This window comes from Eretmochelys imbricata, chromosome 1, assembly GCF_965152235.1.
Source record: "Eretmochelys imbricata isolate rEreImb1 chromosome 1, rEreImb1.hap1, whole genome shotgun sequence".
Taxonomy (NCBI): Eukaryota; Metazoa; Chordata; order Testudines; family Cheloniidae; genus Eretmochelys; species Eretmochelys imbricata.
In genome coordinates this window covers 71,653,219-71,677,738 of record NC_135572.1, presented here as the reverse complement: position 1 = coordinate 71,677,738, position 24,520 = coordinate 71,653,219, and positions in this window count along the sequence as shown.

Genomic DNA, 24,520 nt, shown 5'->3' with positions numbered 1-24,520 from the left:
ATCAACTACATTTTGGAAAAAAAGTAACTTCTGAAATCACAAACTACTAGTTCAGAATGATATATAGCACCCCAGGCCAACTACTCAGAATCATATTTCATCTTGTCAGTGCCCTGAAATTTCCATAGGATAAGGACAATATATGGTTGTATTTCTCCATCAGTGTCTATATATTGCAAATAAATAAAATGATGTGTGGAAGAGCAAGTATAAGAAGTAAATATTCATAAAAATTGTATTACTACAAAAATAATTATGTGCTTTGAGAACATTTTGGTATTCTTTCAAATAAAATGACCTAGCAAAATAAATTGATATGCACTCCACATGAACAATATATAAAGAGCTGCCAAACGTATTCTTTTGACCATTAGATTTAAAAAAAAAATATTTGGAATTTGGTAGATCTGACACCATGAGACACTGAGGACATTAGATTATGTAATGATTATAGTGTTTTCTCCACGTGTTTTCAATTGCTTTGTTTCACCTTACCGGATGCTTGCTGTGTTGTTCTTTCCTTCTTGCCTCTTCTGCTTTGAATGTCAGTCTGTGTGAGTGTATGTGTGAAATTATTTTATCAGCCTACAGTTTCATGTTTGTTAGAAAGGTCAAAAAGTTCAGTCCAACACTTCTGCATTTGAATGAAAGAGCCATTTGTGATTGTTAGAAGTTATGAGTCATCGTTAATTATATTTACTATGTTCTTTGTACCCTTCCCAAAAACAAAGTGTTAATTAAAAGGCGAAGGAAAATAATTTCATTCATTTTCGCTAGGAAATAAAATATACTGAATTTTTGCTTTTGGTCCTACCCATTGATTATAAATCCAGTTGGTGATAGAAAACAACAATATAATTTTGAAAAAGTAAACAGAATGGATTATGGTTATTAGAGTTCAACAAACAAGAAAATATGGAGCCAAAGTTTATAGCCTATGCTAGCACTCTGTTAAAGATTCTTTACTGATGATGATAGGTTCTCAAAGTCTAACACCCTGCTATACTTACTCTCTTTATTCCCCCCTCCCCCTGCACTTTCACCACACTTTCCTCAAAAAGATTATTACCACTATGATCTATGAATCTATTGTAACTGTTATGTGTATGCTTTCTCTGTACTTCATTTATACATTGGTACAGAGGCTGCTCATCCACAGGAGCAGCTGACATTTTGTGAGGCAGAGCTGATGCAGCATGTTACAGAGGGGAGAGACAGTGTGCTCTCTCCTGGAAACCTGTTCTTTCTCAAATAATTGTTTCCCTTAAGCTAAAATAAAAGTCATTCAGGCTAAGGGACCAATTTACTGGTGAACCACAGCTGCTTTGCATTACAGAGCAAGAGATCACCCTGCAGGGGCTGAAGAAGAGACTATGATTAAAGGCTCAGTCATGTAATGTGTTGACCACTTTGGCCCCAAACCATCAAAGCACATACGCAGGTGCTTCACTTTCACCACGAGTAGTCCCGTTCAAGTCAAGTTCAGCACTGGCTTTCACAGGAGTGCTGAGCAGCTGGCAGGATCAAGCCTTCAATGAGAAAACTAACAACATTTTCATCACAGATAGTCACCAGAAAAGAATCTACAGACAGAAAACATGAAAAGGACTGTATTTAACTTCTTACCAAAACCATTACAAAAACAAAACAAAAAGGTAACAATTTTGGGTTCCACTCAGATAGTTGCTAGGGCTAGGGTTTGGATCAATCTCTCCTGAAGTTCATGATAACTTTTGTAAAACAATGTCTGCTAGATCTGATCCAATAACACAATAATGTGAACACACAACTGTTAGTTGTGAGATTACAATTTTAAGTACAAAGGTGTTTATTCTATTGCCAAGTGCATTTGAAATGTATAGAATCTAGAGAATGCAATATATTTTCAGTCTGTGGGTATGGAGAATTCACAATCATTTAGGTTGCCTTTTTGTTCTATTCTATGGGACAATTATAAAACATGATCAAAAACTGTATGTTTAAAATAACAGGAAAATGCTTTGGCTTTTTAGTTACACAACTGAATTTACTGTGTTTTTCATCAGAACATTAATTGGTAAAATTGAGAGATATATTCCCAAACACAGAAAACAGAAGTTATTAAACAGTAATTTATACAGTAATGGTATCTCCAGCTGTGACATAATCCTCCTCTCCTCTGCTTATCATACTCACTAGTACGATTGGATAACAAAAGTGGTGTTATATACATTAGAGCTCCATAATCTATAGCACCCACTCTGGCATCAATGTGGAAAGCAGCAGAAAAAAATAAAACTTCACATCTAATCTGACAGCATTTTTAAAATTGATCAGAATGAGAAGGCGTGGATAGGATTACTTTTTTTAATTTTTCCAGTTTCAATCCCATGTTCTATGACCCTTTGTAAACTACCATAGCCATTCCTTTTGATTGCTTTAACAAAATGTAATGTTGCTATGGTTACACAGTCTTCCTGGGACTTGATAATGGATTAGAAAAGCATTTTATTTATTTTGGAATATATCAGAAGTGAGATGCTAAACTTTACCTGAAATTGTCTTTTACTGAAATAATTCTATATTTTAATGATTTTTTTTTTTAAAAGCTGGTAACTAGCCTAAAGACCTCTACTGTTGATTTCATTCTGTAGAATTATATAGAAATTCAAAAGGTTTTTATAGGAATTGCCAGAAAAAAAACATAAAATTTGGAGGAGAAAGACATCTCTTCTGTGTTTTTTTCTGGCCCATGCTGTACAATCCTCGAGCACACACACACACATTTATATATATATATGACTTTTCTTAAAGGACATGTGATGAGGCTGTATTTACCGGTTAGCATACCTATTGGTTAGATCCCTGGGTCATCACTTTTCCCCAGCTGTAGTGTTCCCTGCTGATGGTCGCACCACTGTGGTGGTGGTCTCTCTTCCAGTAGATAGTAACTCAGCCCTTCAGCCAGGGGTTGAGGTTCACCCCTTTTGGGGGTAACAGTGTTCAACGAAGTACAGAAGTCCAACATCGCCACAAAAAGAGTTTGCAGCCCAACTCTGGTAACTAAATGCCTCATGCTCATCCTTCAGGGCTTACAATGTCTCTGTCCCCCTTCTCTCAAGAATGTGGGTGAGATTTTGACACCCTGATGGCTGTCTGGTACAGAAGTCCAGGCCCTCCCTTTCTACCAGGCTTTGACCCAAATTACTATGAACAGCAGCAATATCAAGCACCCCGGAGTGCTTCAAGACTGCCTCTCTGGGCCACTTCCTATTACCCATGTTCCCAGTTCAGGGCATTGTCACAGTGTCTCAAACAATCTATAAAAAGATAGAGTGAAGGGTCCTTCTTCATTAAGGACAGGCTACACCCTCCTCTGAGGTCTGTGGTAGATGCTGCTTACAGACCCCCCTTCTCTGCAGCAAGGACTCCCACTATACCCTTACTCAGGAGCTCTTGGGATCTGCTTATTCTATCTGCTATCCCCATTCTACACCCTTTCTAAGTTGTCTGGCTTTCTTTTAAACTCTTGCTCCAGTGCGATCATGCTCAGCAGTTATGGTGGGGCAGAGCCATTTGACCCCAGAACTGCTCCTTAACCTCTCCTTTCCCCGTGTGGGGTCTGTCTACTTCTCACATACCTTCCCCCTACAACCCATGACTGGGGCTCTAGTTCAGGTTCCTTGTTCTGCTCCTTTCCATGAGAAGAAATTTGTATTCTTGCGACCCTTCTTTGCTCGTAGAATATTTGGAAACTAGGGTTGCCAAGAGAGGTATCTTTGCATAGTCCTTGGGTTAGTATTTTTCATTGTGTTTAACCAGCAGAGGTGGCCATGGTCTGTCACTAGGAGGAAAGAGTTTCCTAACAATTAATTACCACCAGTATTCCTTTTCATTAAAGCCCTGAGACTATACTACCCTGAGGTCTACATCAGAGGCATCCATCTCAAGGATGAATTGTCTTAAAAAGTCTAGGTGAAAGAGGATTGACTCCTGACTTAGCTGGTGCTTTAGAGTTCTGAACGACTTGTAACAGGCCTCAGATGACTGAATTTTCTTCAGGCTTGCATCTTTCACTACTTCTGTCAGAAGAAAAGGAGTACTTGTGGCACCTTAGAGACTAACCAATTTATTTGAGCATGAGCTTCCGTGAGCTACAGCTCACTTCATCGGATGCATACCGTGGAAACTGCAGCAGACTTTACATACACACAGAGATCATGAAACAATACCTCCTCCCACCCCACTGTCCTGCTGGTAATAGCTTATCTAAAGTGATCATCAAGTTGGGCCATTTCCAGCACAAATCCAGGTTTTCTCACCCTCCACCCCCCCACACACAAACTCACTCATGGCCCACCTTGATTACCATGCACATTGTAGGGAGAGTGGTCACTTTGGATGAGCCACACCAGCAGGAGAGTGAGTCCGCGTGTGTATGGGGGTGGGGGGGTGAGAAAACTTGATGATCACTTTAGATAAGCTATTACCAGCAGGACAGTGGGGTGGGAGGAGGTATTGTTTCATGATCTCTGTGTGTATATAAAGTCTGCTGCAGTTTCCACGGTATGCATCCGATGAAGTGAGCTGTAGCTCACGAAAGCTCATGCTCAAATAAATTGGTTAGTCTCTAAGGTGCCACAAATACTCCTTTTCTTTTTGCGAATACATACTAACACGGCTGTTACTCCAATACTTCTGTCAGGAGCACCACAATTGTAGCAAAATCAGCACAAAGCACCTATAATACCTTGGTAGGCCCAGGAAGTGCTGTAATTGTTTTCTGAGGGGCCCAGAGTGGGGATTATGCTGACTTGAACTTGGCCAAACAGTGACCTTAATTGTCTGCCTCCCACTGAATGGCCCAGATCAGTGACTTCCTGGCTGGACAGCCTAAATTTGACTTGGTTAGTAATTACTCCTGCCTCCTTGAGGGTTTGTAGGATATGCCTCATATATTTATTCCAATTGTATGTAAATGACTATGTAAATGTATGCCATAGCACACTCTCCATGAGACCACAGTGCCCATTTCATTAGGCATTGGAAGGTGGCTGCAACCTCAAGGAGACCAGTTGGTTTGGTCTTGAATTGATAAAAAGCAAACATGGTGGAGAATGTGTCTTTTGGGGGTTTTGTTTTGGGTTTTTTTCTCATGACTCAGTCATCAAAGGGATCTGCCAATACCATTTTGTCAGGTCAAGGGGAGAGATGTGTTTGGTGTCCCCTGGACTCTCCAGCAGCTTATCCTCCCTAGGCATAGGGTACACATCAAATGTAGGTGTTGCATTTACTTTCAGGAAGTCAATGAACAAACAAGTTGACCCATCCAGTTTTGGCACAAGTAAGATGGAACTTCTCCATTAATTATGGGATCAAACACAGCCTATAGTTCTCAGTGGACTGTCTCCCATATTTTTTTGTTGGAGTGTGACAGATTTATGTTACCAATCTGTCTGGGGTACCAGGTGATCAGGCTGAGGCTGAAGGATCTTTAGGGGAGGAGATAAAGGAGCACATCAAGGGTCTAAGTTTTAAAGCTTTATTAATACAATAATAAAATAACAGCAGAAAGTGCTGGAGGTTCCCCATGTCACTCAGAGGAAGGAAGAAAGCATTCATGCCCCAAGTCCTAACCCACTTTCATACTCACACACGTACTACCAGAGGCTGGCCAAGCTTGGGTGTACCATAAGAAGAAGAGGGGGAGAAGTGGAAGGGAGTTCTGTCTTGTGCACAAGCCGTCCAGTGTCTGCTGTTGATCTCCGACTTGATTCAGCTCTTGGGAGGGTTTTAAGTCCTGAGTTTTTCTGGGGCCATTTCATCCAGGGACCTTTGTCCCCCGTGCTCTCTGTACCATTCCAAACCTGCCTCCTGAAGCTGCCTTGGCTTCCCGAAAACACATCAGCTTTAGGGTTGTTATGTTCCCATTCGCTGACCTTCGCATCCTCACTAGTTTTTGCAATCCCCTGCAGTCTTGTTCTCACGGCTGTTCAGGGTTCGAATCCAGGCCCCCATCTTTCTTGGCATCAGAGATTCTGCTTGGGTGCATTGGTCTTGGGCGGCTGGAGTCAGCTTCTTTTCTTCAGACCTAGCTGGATCATCGAGTTAACTTGTTCCTTTCTCTCTTCCTTCCCTTTTGGCCTCTCGCAACCTGCAAAGGAATCTTTCACTCCACACTCACACCTTCAACCCCTCCCAAAATCCTTTCCCATGCATATGCCTCAAAGGCATCAGCGATATACAATGCTCGTGTTTACCCAGGGGACCCCATAGCGGAGCAATTTTACTCTGACTGGGACATTCCCATGGGGCTATTTTATTGTGACTGTGACAGGAGGGGCTGAAGAACTGATCTTTTTTCATGGCTCTGTATTCACAGGACTATAGGCTAGGTGGGTCCAACCCAAAATGCTGATGGAAAAGCTTTGACTAGTCACTTTATCTGCTACTTTTGTTTGGACCAGAGTTTTTCCCCTATTCACACTGGTTCCAGATCATAGACTATGGGTGCCTGCAGGCCAAGCTCGGGCTTAAGTGGAAAGGGCATGATAAGGAAGATGTCTTGGTTCTTCCAAATCTTCATTTAACTTTGGTATAAAACTGGTCCTTTGGTTAGTGAGTATCTCCTTCAGTATTCCTGCTTGAACAAGAGTTTCATCAGCTGGGCTGTGATGGTCACTTCAATTGTTGAGAAGAGGAGGATGGCTTTGGAATACCATGTAGCATAATCCAGTATCAACAAGATGTGCTGGTATCCAGTCATACTTTTTTCCCTGCAGCCCTACCAGAGCCATACCAATCTTTTTGAAAGGTACTCTCACTACTGCGAGAGACACTAACAGTAACTTTGGGGTTTGCTGTTGATGGATTCTGGCCATGATTACATGATGTCAAAGACCTCTAAGATGGCTGGAACTCAGGGTACAATGCACAGTGGTCTTTAATTTATTTATGTATGCCTGGACAGTGAAACCTGAATGCCATCCTTTCAAGTCTCTTTTCTTGACCCAAAGGTTCTCTGCAATGTACTGCATGGGCCAGCCTCAGGAATGTCCTCAGGACCAGGACCTGTGCTCTCATTTCTCCATTTGGGAGTCATTTGCCATGCAGTACAGCCCCACTTCTCTAAGTTCAAACCAGGACCATTGTTTCATCAGTTGTGGGTTGATAACTTTGTCATTTAGGTGAGCTGTTTGTGTGCCCTTCTTACTGTCAGGTCTTTCTTCTGTTTATCTATAAAGTCCACATCTGCCACTAGGCAGGGATGCGGTTCCTAGCCTCAGTTTGCCAGAAGTTGGGAATGGGTGACAGGGGATGTATCACTTGATGATTACCTGTTCTGTTCATTCCCCCTGGGGCACATGGCATTGGCCACTGTCGGAAGACAGGATACTGGGCTAAATGGACCTTTCGTCTGACCCTGTATGGCTGTGCTTATGTTCTTATGCTAGCAGGTCCAAGTGCAAGGTGTGTAGGGTTCCTGTTGATTTCACAGTTGCAGGAGGCTAGGGGGAATTCTGTGCTTGTCAGGAGGTCCATTTTATGGGATCTTCTGTCTTCCCAATCCCTTCCAACTGTTCAGGTGCCTTTGACTTAGAGGTCTCTCAGGGTGATTCAGTCAACTTTGGGGGACAGACAACCTATGATTTTATGATTTCCTTGAAATACTTCAACTCCCAGCCAAGACTTACTGGGTAGGCTAGAACTGGGGCCAAGACCCAATGGTTCCCCACTGCTAACTGCACCTCCCTTATGGGCGATGGTCATATATCTCCATGCATACATTGGAGATAGTGTTTTTGGAGGTGCCCTCAAGGCCTGATACCTGTTCCCTAACCAAAGCTAGATTGTAGCCTGACTCTCTTAGTCCTGGCATCTCCACCCCATTGTCCTGTAATGAGACTAATATTTTTGCTGGGCCTCTTCTCTGAGCCTTGATGTCAACTGTCCATGCCCGCTCATAGTTGCAGTCCAAGAAGGGGCAGTTGTGGTGGAAATGACCCCGCTGCCCACACACAAAGCAGCCTCCTCTCAATGAACCCATCACCACTGCTCTCCTGGGGGGCACTGGAGGCCCAGAGAGAGTACAATTCTTTGAAGCTGTAGTTAATCTCAGTCTTTTGGTCCACATGAGGCCAGACTGTCAGTGGGCTTGGACCAGGTGTACAGTTTCCCAGAGGTTGCCTTCCTTGCCTGGCTGTAGGCAGTAATCCCCTGGGATGAGCAACTTCAGACCATGGCGTTTCAGGGATCAGACCTTTGGCAGTCAATAATTCTCTGTCAGTCTCATACATTAGCCAATGTCTGGGGTCTAAGTCACAGCACCCACTCCCGTTTCCCAGCTGGGAGGATCTGTTCAGCCACCTGCTCCCCAATTCACTTTTTGGGTTGGCATCATCATCAACAATGTTCTATAAAGCTCTGGGCCACTGCTCAAGTCCGACCCCAGTGAAAGTGCTGTTGATGGATTTTGGCTATGATGTCTAAGTCATCTAGGATGGCTGCTTTGACCCATGCATAGTCTTGTGTGGCTATAGTACTGAGACCTGCAATATGCAGCTTGAGTTGTCCTTGCCAGATATGGTGCCAACAGAACAGCCCCATGCTAAGGTGGCCACGGCATGCAGTGGTGACTTTCTCAAAGATGACAAGAAAAGCTTCTGGGTTATCTTCATATCCTGACTTTGACCTTTACCAGAATATGTGGGGCTGGAGCAACTCTCAGAGGTCACACTGAAATGTTCATAGCTGTCCCCTGTGGTTGCAGGAGTTTCACCACTTGTAGGATCAGGCCCGTTGCTATTCCTATTGCTGCTTACTGTTGTTGCTGAGTGACTATTTGTTGGGGCAGCTGGTTCTATTGCTGCTGCTGTTGAGCTACCTGTTTTGGTTGTCCAGCAGCCACCTTGACAATTTTCCCACATCTTTCCCTTTTCTCTTTCTGCCTGTGATGGGGTGGGGGGCCCCGTCCAATGCAGGGTGAGTTTGCCCATTCTTCGAGTTGCCCTCTGTCTCTAGCCCAGGAGACCTAAGGGTCAAAGTAAATAGAGTTGCCCTTATCCACAGGGCAGTAGGCCTCATGGCTCAAGTCAGTGGGGTAGCCCTTCTTTGCAGGACAGTGAGAAGTCTGGCTAACACCCAGAGTCCATAGAATTACCCAGATTCACAGGGCAGTATGGCTTAGTGGCTAGAGTTGATAGGGTTCACAGGGCAGTGAGACTTAGTAACCAGAGTCAATAGAGGTACCTTGGGTTTACAGGGCAATAAGGCCTTGCTGCCAACATCCATATAGTTGCCCTTCAGGGCGGGACTGTATAGCCATTTGTGTGTTTGGGCCGCCTCTCAGGGGGTGGGTGATGGTCAGTGTAGGGGGACCCAGGTCCTCCCTGCTCCACCGGGTCCCAGTCACTGTGTCCACCACTGAATTAGTGGGGATCCGTCCGCAACACAGTGACCATTATTGGAACAATGGCTATCCCCCAAACACACACCCGGGCTACTTCCAACTGTGAAACTCATGGTGGCAGTCTATGTGTCTTTGGGGTCTCCAGGTTCCTCAGCCGGTGGAACTCCCTGTAGCTCAGACCTCCCTGGGGTGTCCACAGGTATCTGGGCATCTTCTTGGGTCTTAGCACCTCTGACTTCTTGAGTCTTAGCACCAGGGATCCAGTTGCTCCTGGGCAGGAGCTGGCAAGAATCATCCATCATCCTTCCTCTCCAGCGGTCAGCCCAGACTGAGCTGGGCTGCTCCCTCCTATAGTGGTGCTACACCTGGAGCATGCCCAGTAGGGACGTGGTGGTGTGGCTTCCTTCACCCACAGTGAGAAGTTAGACCTTCTCCATCCAGTTCACCTCATCACACTCCCCCAAAACCCACACTTTAGACCTTACAGTGAGCCTGGAACCATGCCTGCATTTTCCACCAGTTGTGACAGGGCTGGGTTTACCAGTGGTACCATCCAGTGGCTACCTCCCTGGGTCACAATTCTCCCCATCTCTAGCATCCTGTGACAGTGGTCATTCTGGCAAAGTGGTGGTCTCTCTTCTGGTAGATAATAACTCAGCGTCCTAGCCAGATCACCACTGAAGTTGACCCCTTGCTGAGGTAACAGGGTCTAATGAAGTACAGAAGTGCAACATCTCTGCAAAAGGAGTTTGAGGCCCAATTCTGGGCTCCTGAATGCCTCAGACTCTTACCTCAGGGTTTACAATGTCTCTATCCCCCTTATCTCAAGCGAGGAAGGAGATTATGCCACTCTTGTAGAGCCCAGGCCCTCCCTTTCTACAAAGCTCTGACCCAAAGCATGAATAGCAGCAATATCAAGCACCCTGGAGTGCTCCAAGCTGCCTCCCTGAGCCACTTCCTACTACTCACATTCCCAGTCCAGGGCATTGTCACAGTCTCTCAAACAATCCAAGAAAAGATAGAGTGAAAGAACCATTCACTCTCTGGACCAATAACTGTTCCTCTGTGAATAAATATTTACATAGTCATTGGGCCAGAGAGAGAACATGCAAGTGTGAGACCACAGTTGCCCAGCTTCAACAGAAGAGATTGAAGGAGCCCCATGTCAGAAGATCCCATTGCTCTGTGGTTAGTGCACTCTCCCATGGACGCCCCCACCTTTCAAATCCTTTCTCCCACTGTGGCAGAGAGGTGGGGAATTGAACCTGGGTCTCTCCCCTCCCAGGTGACCGCTGCAACCACTGAGCTAAAAGTTATAACATGGGCACCACCACCAGCTCCTCTTTCTGTGGCATTTTATGTGGAGCCAAGCAGGCACCTAACTCATTTCCTCAGATGCCTAAGCCACCTGATTCCAGGTAGCTGGTTCCAGTTGATGAATCTCTAAGTGGAGATCTGCGGCTCTCTGGAGCCTGGACTTTGGTGACTCTCTGGGAGTGGCGGGAATTAGCATACACCGTCTTGCCAGCATCTGCCATTGGCTAGTGTAGGCAGTTTCCCACCTCTAGGAGTTACATTGGGAAAGTTATATGGCCTATGTTATACAGGAGATGAGACTTTCAGATCACAATGGTCTCTTCTGGTCTTGGAATCTACAAGTATCTAGTGTGCTTACTTTTGTGGATCACATTCCTAGGTTCCTGTCTCTCCCTGATCATTTTACAGGGAGCCGGCATCTAACTCAGCTTTGTGGATCACAGTGTTTTTCCTGTGATTCTCTAGGCACCTAAAAGTTATGCCAAGAGCTGTGATATGCAGCGTTGCAACTCCTAAATCCCTTCATGAATCCCACCCTTTGTCTCTTGGTTTCCTATCCTGTCTCTTTGATGAAATTACTATTCTGATTGCAGCTTTATATTGCATAGAGAAACAAAAAGAACAGGAGGTGCCACAAGTACTCCTGTTCTTTTTGGGGATACAGGCTAACACGGCTGCTACTCTGAAACGTGTTAAAATACACAAACAAAGTTCTTTTTTTTTAAATGATAATCATGGAGTACTTTTGTGTAAAAACAAATAAAGAGCTGGTTTTTTTTAATTATTTTAAATGAGATGAAAATGAGTTCAGCCCACTGATCTTGTTTTCATTGTTTACACAGTTTTGAAAAAGGTGCTGCCCCATTGCTTATCATATTTTAATATTCTGCTGCTTTATTCAGAAGAGTTGCTGTAGAATGTTTGAGGCTCACTATTTATGATTCATGAGTCCCTTTAAAGCATATGAGGAAAGGTGAGCCTACTTGGCAATTGGCAGTAAGCTTGCAAGCTTTGAGGGGCTTATTTGCCAGCATTTGGAAAATTTCACTTTAGGGGTATTTATTTATTTATTTTTCATTTGAGGTACACTCTGAAAAAGAGACCAAAGAGGAAAGTTGCTTTCAAGGGTGAACACTGTGTGTTTTGTGGAGTACAATAAGGCCACTTAAAAACAAAGCATATTAGACAAAAAATGCAATGGTTCTTTAGGGAATGATCAATCAACATGGTCTCACAGTGTCCCCTGCTGGCTAGACCAGGGTTATGACTAAAGAGAGAAAACAAAAAAGTTTAGGATTCATAAAAACTTTGGCACTTTTCACATACACAAAAATCTAGACAGCTTGTCAAATAGTTTAGAAAATTCGGAGGGTTCTTTTCCCCCAAATCAATCAGAAGAGGATGGTTTGATCAAAATTTGATCTCATCTTTGTAGATTAGCAAAGGAACAATTGGGTAAAGCAATATAACAGAGTAAATTACAGGCTTTCTGAAGAATGTGAAGAAATTGCAGTTGCAATGGCCTAACGGCATCATAAGAGACATAATGAGACAGTGACTGCCAAAAGCATGTAGTGATGACTTGTTGCATTATTTGAGCCCAATGGGGTTTAGCTGTGACCTCATCATCTAATTATAAAAGCAAAAATGTCTTATTATACCTATTATACCACCTTTTCCTTCTTACTCCTTCCCCCCAGTACACTTAATTTACCTAGTGAGCATACAGATCCTCCTCATATTTTAGATAACCCCAATAGCACCTCAAATATAAACATATACCCAACTGCTGTCCCCCTTTCCAACCCAGCTGCAGTGATCAACAGAGCTACAGAAAGGAGCCAGACAGCTTTTAAACATAAATTGACATTGAAAAGCTTAATTAAAACCTACTTGAGGGCTCTCGAGTAAATTTCTTGAGTAAGAGGAAAACCTTAAAGGATCCCAGTAGGGCTGAGCTTAGCAAGAAGGGAAGAAAAAGGAGCATGTGGGGGAGTGACAGTTATGTTTACCTATGAAAATAACATTCCCATTATTAGCTTTTTGTGACTTTCCAGCCTCTTTGAACTATCATTCTATTTTGCAAACTAACTTTAAGACTTTTTACTATTCTCAAATTAGTTTCTGAAGAGAAAGTGAATTGAATGGGACCATTGGATCAAAAACTGTTGCTGGAAGGGCAGCTGGGCCCATGGGAGGAGAAAGGGTAAGAGGTCTAGGAAACAAACAAGGGGAAAAAAAAGAAAACCTTTAATATGACAAGAATATAATCAAAATGCTTGAGAAAATATGTTTCTAGAATTTTTCCAGTTTTTTTCTCTCATCCTGCCATTATGAAGTATGCATCCGATGAAGTGAGCTGTATCTCACGGAAGCTTATGCTCAAATAAATTTGTTAGTCTCTAAGGTGCCACAAGTCCTCCTTTTCTTTTTGCGGATACAGACTAACACGGCTGCTACTCTGAAACCTACTATCTGTTGGTAGGTAGAGACAAGGTAGATACAAGAAGATGGGAACACCACAAGACGTACGTTCATTATGACAATCCAGAAACTTTGGCTGAAGCCTTCCTGAGGCATTTCTCCAGCAACAAAAGGAATGTGGTCTAGAATTTTAAGGTGAATACTGTATTAGGAAGATGGAAATGGCCACTCGGTTATGTGGTAAAAAAAGCAGTGGCTCAACATTTTTTGTCCATGTACATGGAATATTAGGTTTCAGAAAGTGTTGACAGCAGTTGAAGGATATTTTTTTAAACTTACATTCAGACAAGTAGACGGATACTTGTTTTGAAAGCTCCCTTCTGAATTATATGGTTCACTGTCATAACTCTTTGTTGGTCTATAAGCTGCTACTAGAACCTCTAGACCAGGGATAGGCAACCTTTGGCACGCGGCCCATCAGGGAAATCCACTGGCGGGCTGGGATGGTTTATTTACCTGCAGCATCTGCAGGTTCGGCCGATCACAGCTCCCACTGGCTGTGGTTCACCGTTCCCAGCCATTGGGGGCTGCGGGAAGTGGCGCGTGCCGAAGGATGTGCTGGCCTCTGCTTCCCACAGTCCCCATTGGCCTGGAATGGCAAACCGCAGCCAGTGGGAGCTGCAATTGGCTGACGCTGCGGATGCTGCAGATAAACAAACCGTTCCGGCCTGCCAGTTGATTTCCCTGATGGGCTGCATGCCAAAGATTGCTGATCCCTGCTCTAGACATTTGCATTGCTACTATAGCTTTGCTTCTGTACAGAGGTGCTTGTCTATTGTACCAACAGAAGAACAACAACCAAAAAACACCTGTTCAGAGTTTGTTGTCTATACCTCTCTCTGTAAACAGACTTGTTGTTAGCAGTGGCACTTTGACACTTGATGGACTAAATTCTTGGGTATAGTTTTAGCCATTTTGTGCTATAACATCTTTGGAATCTGGCCATGGAGACAGTTAAAGAGAGACCATGGGAGTGGAACAGTTTCTAAGGCACCTACTCACTGCTGTAAGAATAGGTGAGATGGCCACAGCAAAGGGCTGGTGACTGGGCTTTCCTACTTCTACCAAGTTGTGGCTGTCATTTAAGTTCCTTGGAGATATTGGCAACTGGCATAATTTGCAGCAAATTGCATACTGTTCAAAGTTGTGCTAAGATACTGGGCCAGAAAACAACTTCCTGCTACCTTTCAAACAGCCCCTCTTCTCACTGTATGATCCTTGAATGTAGCAGATTTCAGAGTAACAGCCGTGTTAGTCTGTATTCACAAAAAGAAAAGGAGTACTTGTGGCACCTTAGAGACTAACCAATTTATTTGAGCATAAGGTTTCGTGAGCTACAGCTCACTTCATCGGATGCATGCTGTGGAAAGTGTAGAAGATCTTTTTATACACACAAAGCATGAAAAAATACCTCCCCCCACCCCACTCTCCTGCTGGTAATAGCTTATCTAAAGTGATCACTCTCCTTACAATGTGTATGATAATCAAGTTGCGCCATTTCCAGCACAAATCTAGGTTTTCTCACCCCCCACCCCCACATACAAACCCACTCTCCTGTTGGTATTAGTTTATCTAAAGTGATCACTCTCCTTACAATGTGTATGATAATCAAGTTGGGCCATTTCCAGCCCAAATCCAGGGTTTAACAAGAACGGCTGGGGGCTGGGGGGTAGGAAAAGTGATCACTTTAGATAAGCTATTACCAGCAGGAGAGTGGGGTGTGAGGAGGTATTTTTTCATGCTTTGTGTGTATAAAAAGATCTTCTACACTTTCCACAGTATGCATCCGATGAAGTGAGCTGTAGCTCACGAAACCTTATGCTCAAATAAATTGGTTAGTCTCTAAGGTGCCACAAGTACTCCTTTTCTTTTTGTGAATGTAGCAGAGGATCTGGCCCAATATTTTTTCTGTTTTATTTTCCTTTTAAAAGATTATTGAAGGAGTCAAAGTATAGATTCTGGCCTCCTTATGGAGGTATTATTCACCTCCATGATTACTATATTCTCGGTTATGTTTTGTATGATCATTTTGAGATTGTAAACTCTTTGGGGCAGAGATTGTGTGTTTTTCGGTGTTTGCAAAGTGCTTGCTTTGATGGTACCACAAATTAAATAATACTAAGAACAAATACCACCACTGATGCTTGCTGCCCCAATTTCCCTAGTTTATTTCCTTTTGTGGCCAATTTAGAGAAACATAATGCATGGCTTCTAAATATCTCCATTCTGACCACCAAATTATTGTGCTCTGAAGTGGCAGCCTGTGAAATACCTTTCCTTAATGAGAAAGTACAGACGAAATAATAATAATGCAAAAATATGTATTTTGGCCATCTAAAAAATATATCTGACTATATAGAAAACATATTTTTGACACAGCCCCTTAGTGTCTTCAGTGGGGAAAGAAGGCAAACAGTTATTGGCTTTTGGCTGAGCTTTGCACGTTGCTGTTTTGTTCTATTCAACTGCAGCTGACTGTTTGCCAATAGGTGTGAAAGTATTTGTCAACCAGAATTAAGCACAGTTATTTTTGATTTTGTGATTTTGTTTAGGTTGCATACTGGACACTGCTAGGTTGCAGCCATACACTTGGAAATAACAAGCTAGGTTGGAGGAGAAAGAATGTAGGTTTTTCTTGTTTTTGTTGTTGTTATTTTGTTTGTTTAAGATCTTAGTTTATCTATTCCCAAGGGCCAACTGAAATTGGTTCAATAACAACATTTAAAATGTTATAATTGTCCTACAGTGCTTCAGGGCTAATAAGAGTATTAGTCTATTATGATGTGCTGGCATATTATGTACAAAATTCTCAGCAAGAGAGATAGTGAGAGACGAGGGAACAAAGTGATCTTGTACAGGAGCTGAAAGAATGTTGTGAATATCATACTCACAATAATGCCAAGACAATAAATATAAAGAAAACTAAGGTCTGCACAATCTTATAGATGAGAGGGGAGGGGATAGCTCAGTGGTTTGAGCATTGGCCTGCTAAACCCAGGGTTGTGAGTTCAATCCTTGAGGGGGCCATTTAGGGATCTGGGGCCAAAAAGAATTGGGGATTGTACCTGCTTTGAGCAGGGGGTTGGACTAGATGACCTCCTGAGGTCCCTTCCAACTCTGATATTTTATGATCCTATGAGAGGGAAAATGAGGGAAGAGAGGAGTGTTGTCTAATGGTTAGAGGAGATGACAAAGTTAGAACTCCTAAATTCTATTCCCAGCTCTGCCATGGACTAGTTTAATCTTGGTACCTCAGTTTATCTCTTTGTCAAATGGTTGTAATGGTTACTGAAAAATGATATTGTGCAGCTTAATTAATCAGGGCTAGATGAGGTTTTTGCTCAATGACCTGAGTATGATACCGGCATGTAGATAAATTGTTCCAGTCACAGTTCCTCACATACTTTCTCCTCCACCCGCAACACACACTCACTCCTAAAATAGAAAATTACTACAGTCCTTTACTGGTTGTAGTATGTTTTCACCTCATACCAGCTCAGCTCCCGGTGCTGCTCTTTTGGGATGTGCACAGCTAAGACTTTCCCCAATTCTTCCAAGCTGTTTGATGGGAGGTGAGGGCCGGTGTAATTTCCAAGCACACAGAACCAATTCTCCATCTATACTTCCACCAAACCCAGACCCAATGTCCAGGGAGCCTTAATGTGGAGGCAGAGAAGGGAAAGTGGGAGTGTTATACTTCTTTATACCCTTGTGCAGCCATGTTAGGGCAAGCCATGATCCAGCTCTTAGAAATTACAATGGTGGAGCTTACCTGGAGTTGCCAGGCATCTGTTTTTCAGGCAGAACACCCAGCTGAAAAGAGACCCTGGCGGCTCTGGTCAGCACTGCTGACCGGGCCATTAAAAGTCCAGTTGGCGGAGCAATGGAGCTAAGGCAGGCTCCCTGCCTGCTATGGCTCCATGCAGCTCCCGGAAGCAGCAACATGTCCCTGAGGCCCTTAGGCACAGGAATGGCCAGGGAGGCTCCATGTGCTGCCTCGCCCTGAGTGCCAACTCTGCAGCTCCCATTGGCCAGGAACCGGGGCCAATGGGAGCTGTGGGAGCAGTGTTTGTGGGCATGGGCCTCACACAGAACCTCCCTGGCCACCACTGCACATAGGAGCCAGAAGACATGTTGCCACTTCCATCTCAGGTAAGTGCTGCCTGGAACCTTCCCCATATCCTGAACCTCCTTCCCCAGCCCTGAGCCCCCTCCCACAATCTAAACCCCTCATCCCCAGCTTGGAGCCCCCTTCTGAACCCCATACCCCTCATCATTGATCCCACACCAGAAGCCTGCAACCCCAGCTGGAGCCCCAAACCCCCGGCCTAACTGCCTGCCCCAGCCCAGAGCCCCCTCCCACATGCTGAATCCCTCAGCTCCATCCGCTAGCCCAGCACTACCTCTCCCACCCTGTAGGATTCATACAAGGTTCATGTGCTTGGCAACATTCAGGGCACACCCGGAGTGTTGTATAGGACCTGTGCACACACAGCTCCCTTCAAGGGCATCAACCTTGGAATCTCGCCCAGATGACATGAACCGTGGGAAGCCTCCCAGGACTGGGCTCAAGGCCCGAGAGCAAGGAATGCGGTAGATAGAAACTGGTAAATAAGAATGTTAAACAAAGCCAGTGTATTCCTTTTATCTGTTGGAGAATGTAATGCGCAGGGGGAGAGAAAGAATAAAGGGGGAAGGTGGAAAGCTGACAGGAAGAAGCCCGTTAGCAGACCAGCTCACTTGCTTGCGTGCTGTCTTGTCATTGAACCGCAACACCACCCCAAACCACTCATCCCCAGCCTCATCCCCAAGCCTGCACCCCCAACCAGAAGCCTCACCCCCTCCCAATGGCATTTCCTATAATAGGATTAAATGTATGCCTCTGATAAGAAGCACAATTCCTTATAATAATTTGCAATTTCCTTAGAGATATGTCTGTTTAGCTGCCTATCCCCTCCCTTCCTTCATTACACCAGAAACTAAGAATCTTTGAGAAACTTAGGCTTCTCTTGTATAGAAAGAATGCTATGCTAACAGGAATGCAACCGATGAAGTGAGCTGTAGCTCATGAAAGCTTATGCTCAAATAAATTGGTTAGTCTCTAAGGTGCCACAAGTACTCCTTTTCTTTTTGCGGATACAGACTAACACGGCTGCTACTCTGAAACCAGGAATAAACTTAAAAGCTTTCTAATATGAGAATTATATAAACTGTACCTTAACTAAGCAGAGAGCACATAAAGCATCTGAGCTCTTGAAAGCAATGAAATGTGATATCTTGCAAATAGCAGGGAAATGTATTTGCAAGCTTGTTTGCTAAATCCCACTCACAGTTCAATTTAGTCTTTTTTTTTTTTTTCATTTTATGTGGCCAGTCTTTGTGTGCAAAAAATATTTTGGGAAGAGCTTTTATTCATGTCAGTACGGCTACTGCATATGAATGCACACCTTTGGGCATGCAGGAGAATGTTTGTGCCTCTGAGAAAATGCCTTCTCTGATGAGTGGCAAATGGGCTGTGCACAGGAGCAAAGTGGCGTCAGAAAGAGTGGCATTCTTGAGTATTTTTATAGGAGTCCTGTTCCCAATTCTGCCCAGGCTTCCTATTTGTCCTTAAACAAATAACTTAATGCTCAATCCTGTGGAGCCGGGCCAGATTTAGGGGCAGGCGACCATCTGGGGTGTTGGGCTTGGGGGATGCCATGTTCTGGGTGCTGTTATTATTGTTAATGACAAAAGGTAAAATAGAATGTTTGAAGTAAAATGTTTCATATATTCCATATATGGATTCACTTTTCACTAACCTCCTACAATGTTCTGGACCTTTGTAGACTTTCATGGAACCTCTCCCTTTCTGAGAACTACATTTTCCTCGAACATCCTAGAACATTGTCAGCAATGTCCTTATTGGGACAGTTGAGTAAAGCCAATGCCGGAATCTGACTTGAAGTGAAAATCCTGGCAAACCAGATCACTGACTTCAATTTCTGGTCTCAGTTGTAGTTTGGCATGATATCCTGTTCATAGTTGCCAACTTTCACGTGGTAACTAAGCACCCTGACGTTCTCAATAATTCAAAAATCAAGCTAATCCCATTTCAAAACAAGGCCAAAACAAGCCAATCCCTAAGAACCCCAACACTCTATGTGACTAGATCCCCCTGGCGTGCAGTCTTGGACTGTGGTGAGCACCCCTGACTCTCTCCCCACCTTGTCCCTGCTTACTGGGAGCCAATCAAAAAAAAAAAAAAAAAAAGAAGCAACAAGCAACAAGCTACAAGCCAAAAACTATCGAACAAGTAACTCACAAGTCAATTAAGCCAAAAACAAGCCCGATTTCTGCATTTTTTTCACAGGTTTGGCATGTCTGATCGTGTTCTAAGTAAATATTTTAAGCAAGGCATTACAAACTCAGTTGATGGACATCACAACCGCTACTACTTTGATGAGATGCTGCCTTGATTTTGCTGTGGCCTACAGAGACATCAGATTTGAAGATGGCATCACTGCTGCCAAAAAAATGATGGAAAATTGAGGAGTTGAGTGTGTCTTCAAAGAAATACAGATTCATCAGAAGAAGAGATACTTTGGTCACGGGGACAGACATGAGGTGATGGGACGTTCAGAAGAAAAATTCAAGAGGAAGTTTTTTTGGTCACTCATTGAAACTGCTCAAGTGTCCATCGAAGAAAGGTTTGGACAAATGAAGTACCACAAAAAGACTTAGGCCTTTTTGTATGACCTTAGTCTGATGCTGGTGGACAGGAAAACACTCTTGAACAATTGTATGCTGACACCTCGGGAATGTTTGGACATAAATGATAAAAACCTCTATGTCAAACTGAACAACATCTGTCATATTTTGCCACATAGGAAGCACTCTTCACTCCAAGCTCTCCAATTCATTCATGATGCAGAGCTGAAGGACGCTTTTCCTAATGTGTGGTTAGCTTTGAGGATTCTGCTCACGCTGCTGGACACAGCTGTGAGTAGTGAGCGCAGCTTTTCAAAGCTCAGTTCATTAAAACATATCTTTGATCGATGATGGCTGATGAGAGACTGACATTGTTTGCTATTTTATCACTTGAAAATCCCATTGGTCAGTCATTGAATCTCTCTGATGATGTACTTCAGTTCATGAGGTCAAAGGTGAGAAAAGCAACCTTTTTTAACTAAAGGACTAGGGTTAACATTCTAAGGCTGTCACTATTGTAACACTGTTTAATACTGGTCCGCACAATGTTGGTGCACAATTCAATTTCTTGATGTTAGTACGTTTCAATTATACTTAAAATTAAAAAAGTTTCTATAGGCTTAGAGGAAACATTTTTTGGATTTGCTTATATATGGCATGAAGAAATACAGATTTACAGATCTCAGTATGTAAATTTATCATCTTACATGATAGGAATAAGTCATGCATGCACATCATGCATCACAGTCATGAAATGGGCTACAAAAGTAATAAAAAATAAGGTATTCAAAAGTTTAGCAAATGGAGGTGAGGTGCTGAAGACACTTCTTGCCTGGGGTGCCAATAGGTCTAGCACAGGCCCTGCTGTGGAGCATTTGGCCTCAAAAATAAGTAATTAAGCACATGTTTAACTTTAATCATGTATCTAGTCACACTGACTGAGGCTTTGCTGGACTGGGGCCAGAGTGCTCAGCATTTATCAAATTGCCCCCTTTGTCTCTCCGTATCTCAGTTATCCATCTGTAAAATAGGGATAACAGACTTCCCTACCTTACAGGAGTGTTGTGAGGATAAACAGTACATCAGTGAGTGAGAGGAGAAGAGGGCTATATAAGAAACTATACACAGATAAATACTAAAAATGCATAGGCCTGCTTATCTCATGCTAAGTCTTTCCCTAAAGTGCTCTCCACTATATTTGGTTTCTCCTACTGCTTGTAGATTAATATGTAAACACCCAAATATGTTCAATAAAAGATCTCATCAAACAATTCTGACAGATTTGTAAAAATCATGGGCAGTTCACAAACCATATATGATTAGAGAAAGGGGCCAAACCCCAGGAATGAATTGTTCCTAGTTAATTTAATACTTTGACCAGCTTTAGCACCATAGCTGCTGTTATTTATTGGGATGTCTGACACTTTAAAGAAGTGTAAGTGGGGGATGGTCCCACTATTGTGGGGAATTTTTCTGCCTACCCTGGTGGAATCATATGGTGACAGGATCTGAATCCCCACCCCAACTCCCTACCTGATGCCCGTCTGACCTCAAGGACTCCTTTTCCTCTGCCCCATGCGATGGAGTCCTTGTAACCCTGATAAGGCTGGGCCCAGGATCCTTGGGGGCTTAACCCTCAATATCGCCCTGGGTCACTCAAGGCAGAGGTTAGGGTGTCCCTGCCCCGGGGTACTTGCCCCTCACCAGCCACTTTCCTGACCTAGTGATTGCAGTGATTGAGTTTAAGCCACATACTATTAATTAATCAGCAACTGTAAACAAATAAGGGAAAAACTGAAAAGATGAAAGTATCCAGGAACCCCACATGATGGGCATGGGAACACTGTAAACAATAGTCTCTACAACTCAAGAAAATTCAGTCTATTCCTTACACGTCCCAGGCCTCCTACCCAGGACCTGGCTGTGCTGCAGTGATACTGCGTATAAGACACCTGCTCTAGTGGTGGCTACATGCCTTCAGTATCTATATGGTGGGACACTTCTCCACAGTATTGGCCCTCCTCTCTGGTCCATGTCCTCCCACCCACTCCAGCCTTCAAGGCCCTCTTGTCTGGTGATGTCTCCCTCCACTGGCCCCTCTCTGCATAGGGTCCCCACCGCACTCTCTCCAGTCGCTCACCATGCTCATCTCCAGTATTACTTGTAGCACAACCTGCCTTCCACTATCCCAACCCTGGCCTTGCAGCTTTCCACTGTAGATCGGTCCTGGCTCACCGCTGGCACAGTTAATCTCTGCTGTTCTGGCTCCCCAGCTCTGGGCTGCTGCTCTGGGCCGTCAGGTTATGGCCTGCTGTTCCCTCCCAAGCTCAGCTCTGGTAGCTTCACTGTCCTTGGTTTATTCTGCCCCTAGCAGCCTAGCTCTCATGGAGAATGGTCCCTGGGCTATTGACTCCCTCGTTGGCCTGTCTGCCTTGTCAGTCCAGCTGATTGGGAGTGCTGGCCTCTCCCTATTGGCTCTGAGGACTATCAGTCTTAGGATCTTGACTTCTCTTTGGCCCATCCCCTTTTTCTTGGTATTGGGAGATGGCCACCCAAAAAAAAAAAAAAACACCATTAAGTATCAGCAAGGGGCCATCAGTCCCTTTACAGAAAGATGGCTTAACCCTACAAGATGCTGAGGTTCTCATATGAGGTACTGAGCATCTTCAACAACTTGTATAGCCAATGGTGGCTAAGGTATGTCTACACTGCAAAAAAGCCAGTCATGACAGTGAACCTCAGAGCCAGGAGCTCAATTGACTGGGCCTTGTGCTATGGGGCTAAAAATAGTAGTGTTGATATTCTCACTTGGGCTGGAGTCTGGGCTGTGAAACCCAGTGAGGGATATGGCTTGTAGATGACCAAGCGGGAACATTTACACTGCTATGTTTAGTCCTGTAGGACAAGACCGGGTCAGTTGACCCGGACTCTGAGACTCGCTGCTGCAAGTGTAATTTTGCAGAGTAGACATACCAAAAGTGGGCTCAGCACTTTGAAGGATGAGGCTTGAAATGAAGTATAGGGGTTTATGATATAACAGTATTTGGATAATGTGAGTTGTTAATTAATTGACATTTGAAAAATACCCTTCTGTCTAACTGCATGTTATTTTCCAGGCACTGAGAGACTTGAAAGAGAAAGGCATCAATCTATGACAGATGGTAAAGATTTTCAATCATTTTTAATAAATAACATCCTCTCTTAAAATTTGAGACTTCTCACTTAGTTTGTGCTGGCATTCTCACACACTACTGTGCCTCTGAGAGACTGTTTCCATTGATGAGTGACATCTGGGCTGAGCACAGGAGCAAAATGTCCACAGAGACGGTAAAGTTCATGAAAGTTCTTATGGGACCAATCTGCATAATAACTGCTGGGAATTCTAGGAGTCCCAATTTATTTAAAGTAATAGGTCTAGAACGTCTTGGGGAAAATCACTAATGTGAAACATTTAAATGAATTAACATTTTTACACAGAAGCATTGCATTGTATACATTTGTTTTCTGGTTATAGACTAGTGGGGAGGTTCTTTAGGGTCCTTTTTCAGTTCAATGCATGCACATTCATACAGCTTTCATTCACATTAACAGGACTGCTGCTCCATCATTCTGCATAACAAAGGCAATTTACACCTTGATTCTATGGGCTGAATGCTTCTCAGCTGACCTACATCCAGTGGACAGCAATGGGTCTACTGATATGAGCAAAGTTAAGTACATGTGTAAATATTTGTGAACCCTATAATGACACTCTTTTTCTACATGTGATCAATCTCATTGATTTCAGTAGGATTCCCTACAGACACAAGGGTCCACCCTTATAGCTCTGATTGCAGGAAGAGAGTCTTAGAGAGTACATTCTCAGGGCAGGGGTCCTGGGTTTCTCTATGTTCTATAAAATGTGTTAGTACCCTTCTGGCAATTCAGATGTAGTATAACTACGGTAAGGGCAGTAGTATAACTACAGTAAGGGCACTGGTATTGCAGAGGTCCAATGGGTAGAAGTAGTACTGACAAATGCTGTGATATCACCACATCTACTGACTAGTTCTGAACACAAGATTTCTTAACAACAATTTAGAATAACTTGTCTCCACTCAAAGACATAGGAAGTCACTAAAATGACTGGAAAAGTTATGGCAGGAGTTCCAGCACAATAAACAAACTCAGATCCATCAAATGGGGACTTCTGTCAGGTGAACCACTGATGCCTAAAGCAGAGCTGTTTAACTCCCCTTCTCTCTTACTAATAGGAGCCAGAACAGGGTAGCAGGAGGAAAGGCAGAATCAGATCCCAAGGGATTTTCAGATGGGCCAAATGGAGTTGTGGCAACTTCCATTCACTTTCAATGGCAGTTGAGCACCTAACTGACCTTTGCGCTTTTGAAAATCTCCCTCTGAATTGTTAGATTCCAGTAGCTGGCAGCTTTGTTGAAGAGATAGCTGCTCCCCTCAGTGTAGCTGATGGGTCCCAATGGTCCCTTTGTCTTTTCTTGTTGTAGTTCAGTTAGGTTATGCTGAATTAGGATAATAACTCTTTCTGTGTTTAGTTCTAAAGTTTTAAAAGTAACCTGGGTCTGAGATGTTATCGGAATGTGTGTGCAGTTTGGAGTTTCTAAATGAACTGTGGTTGCTTAGTTA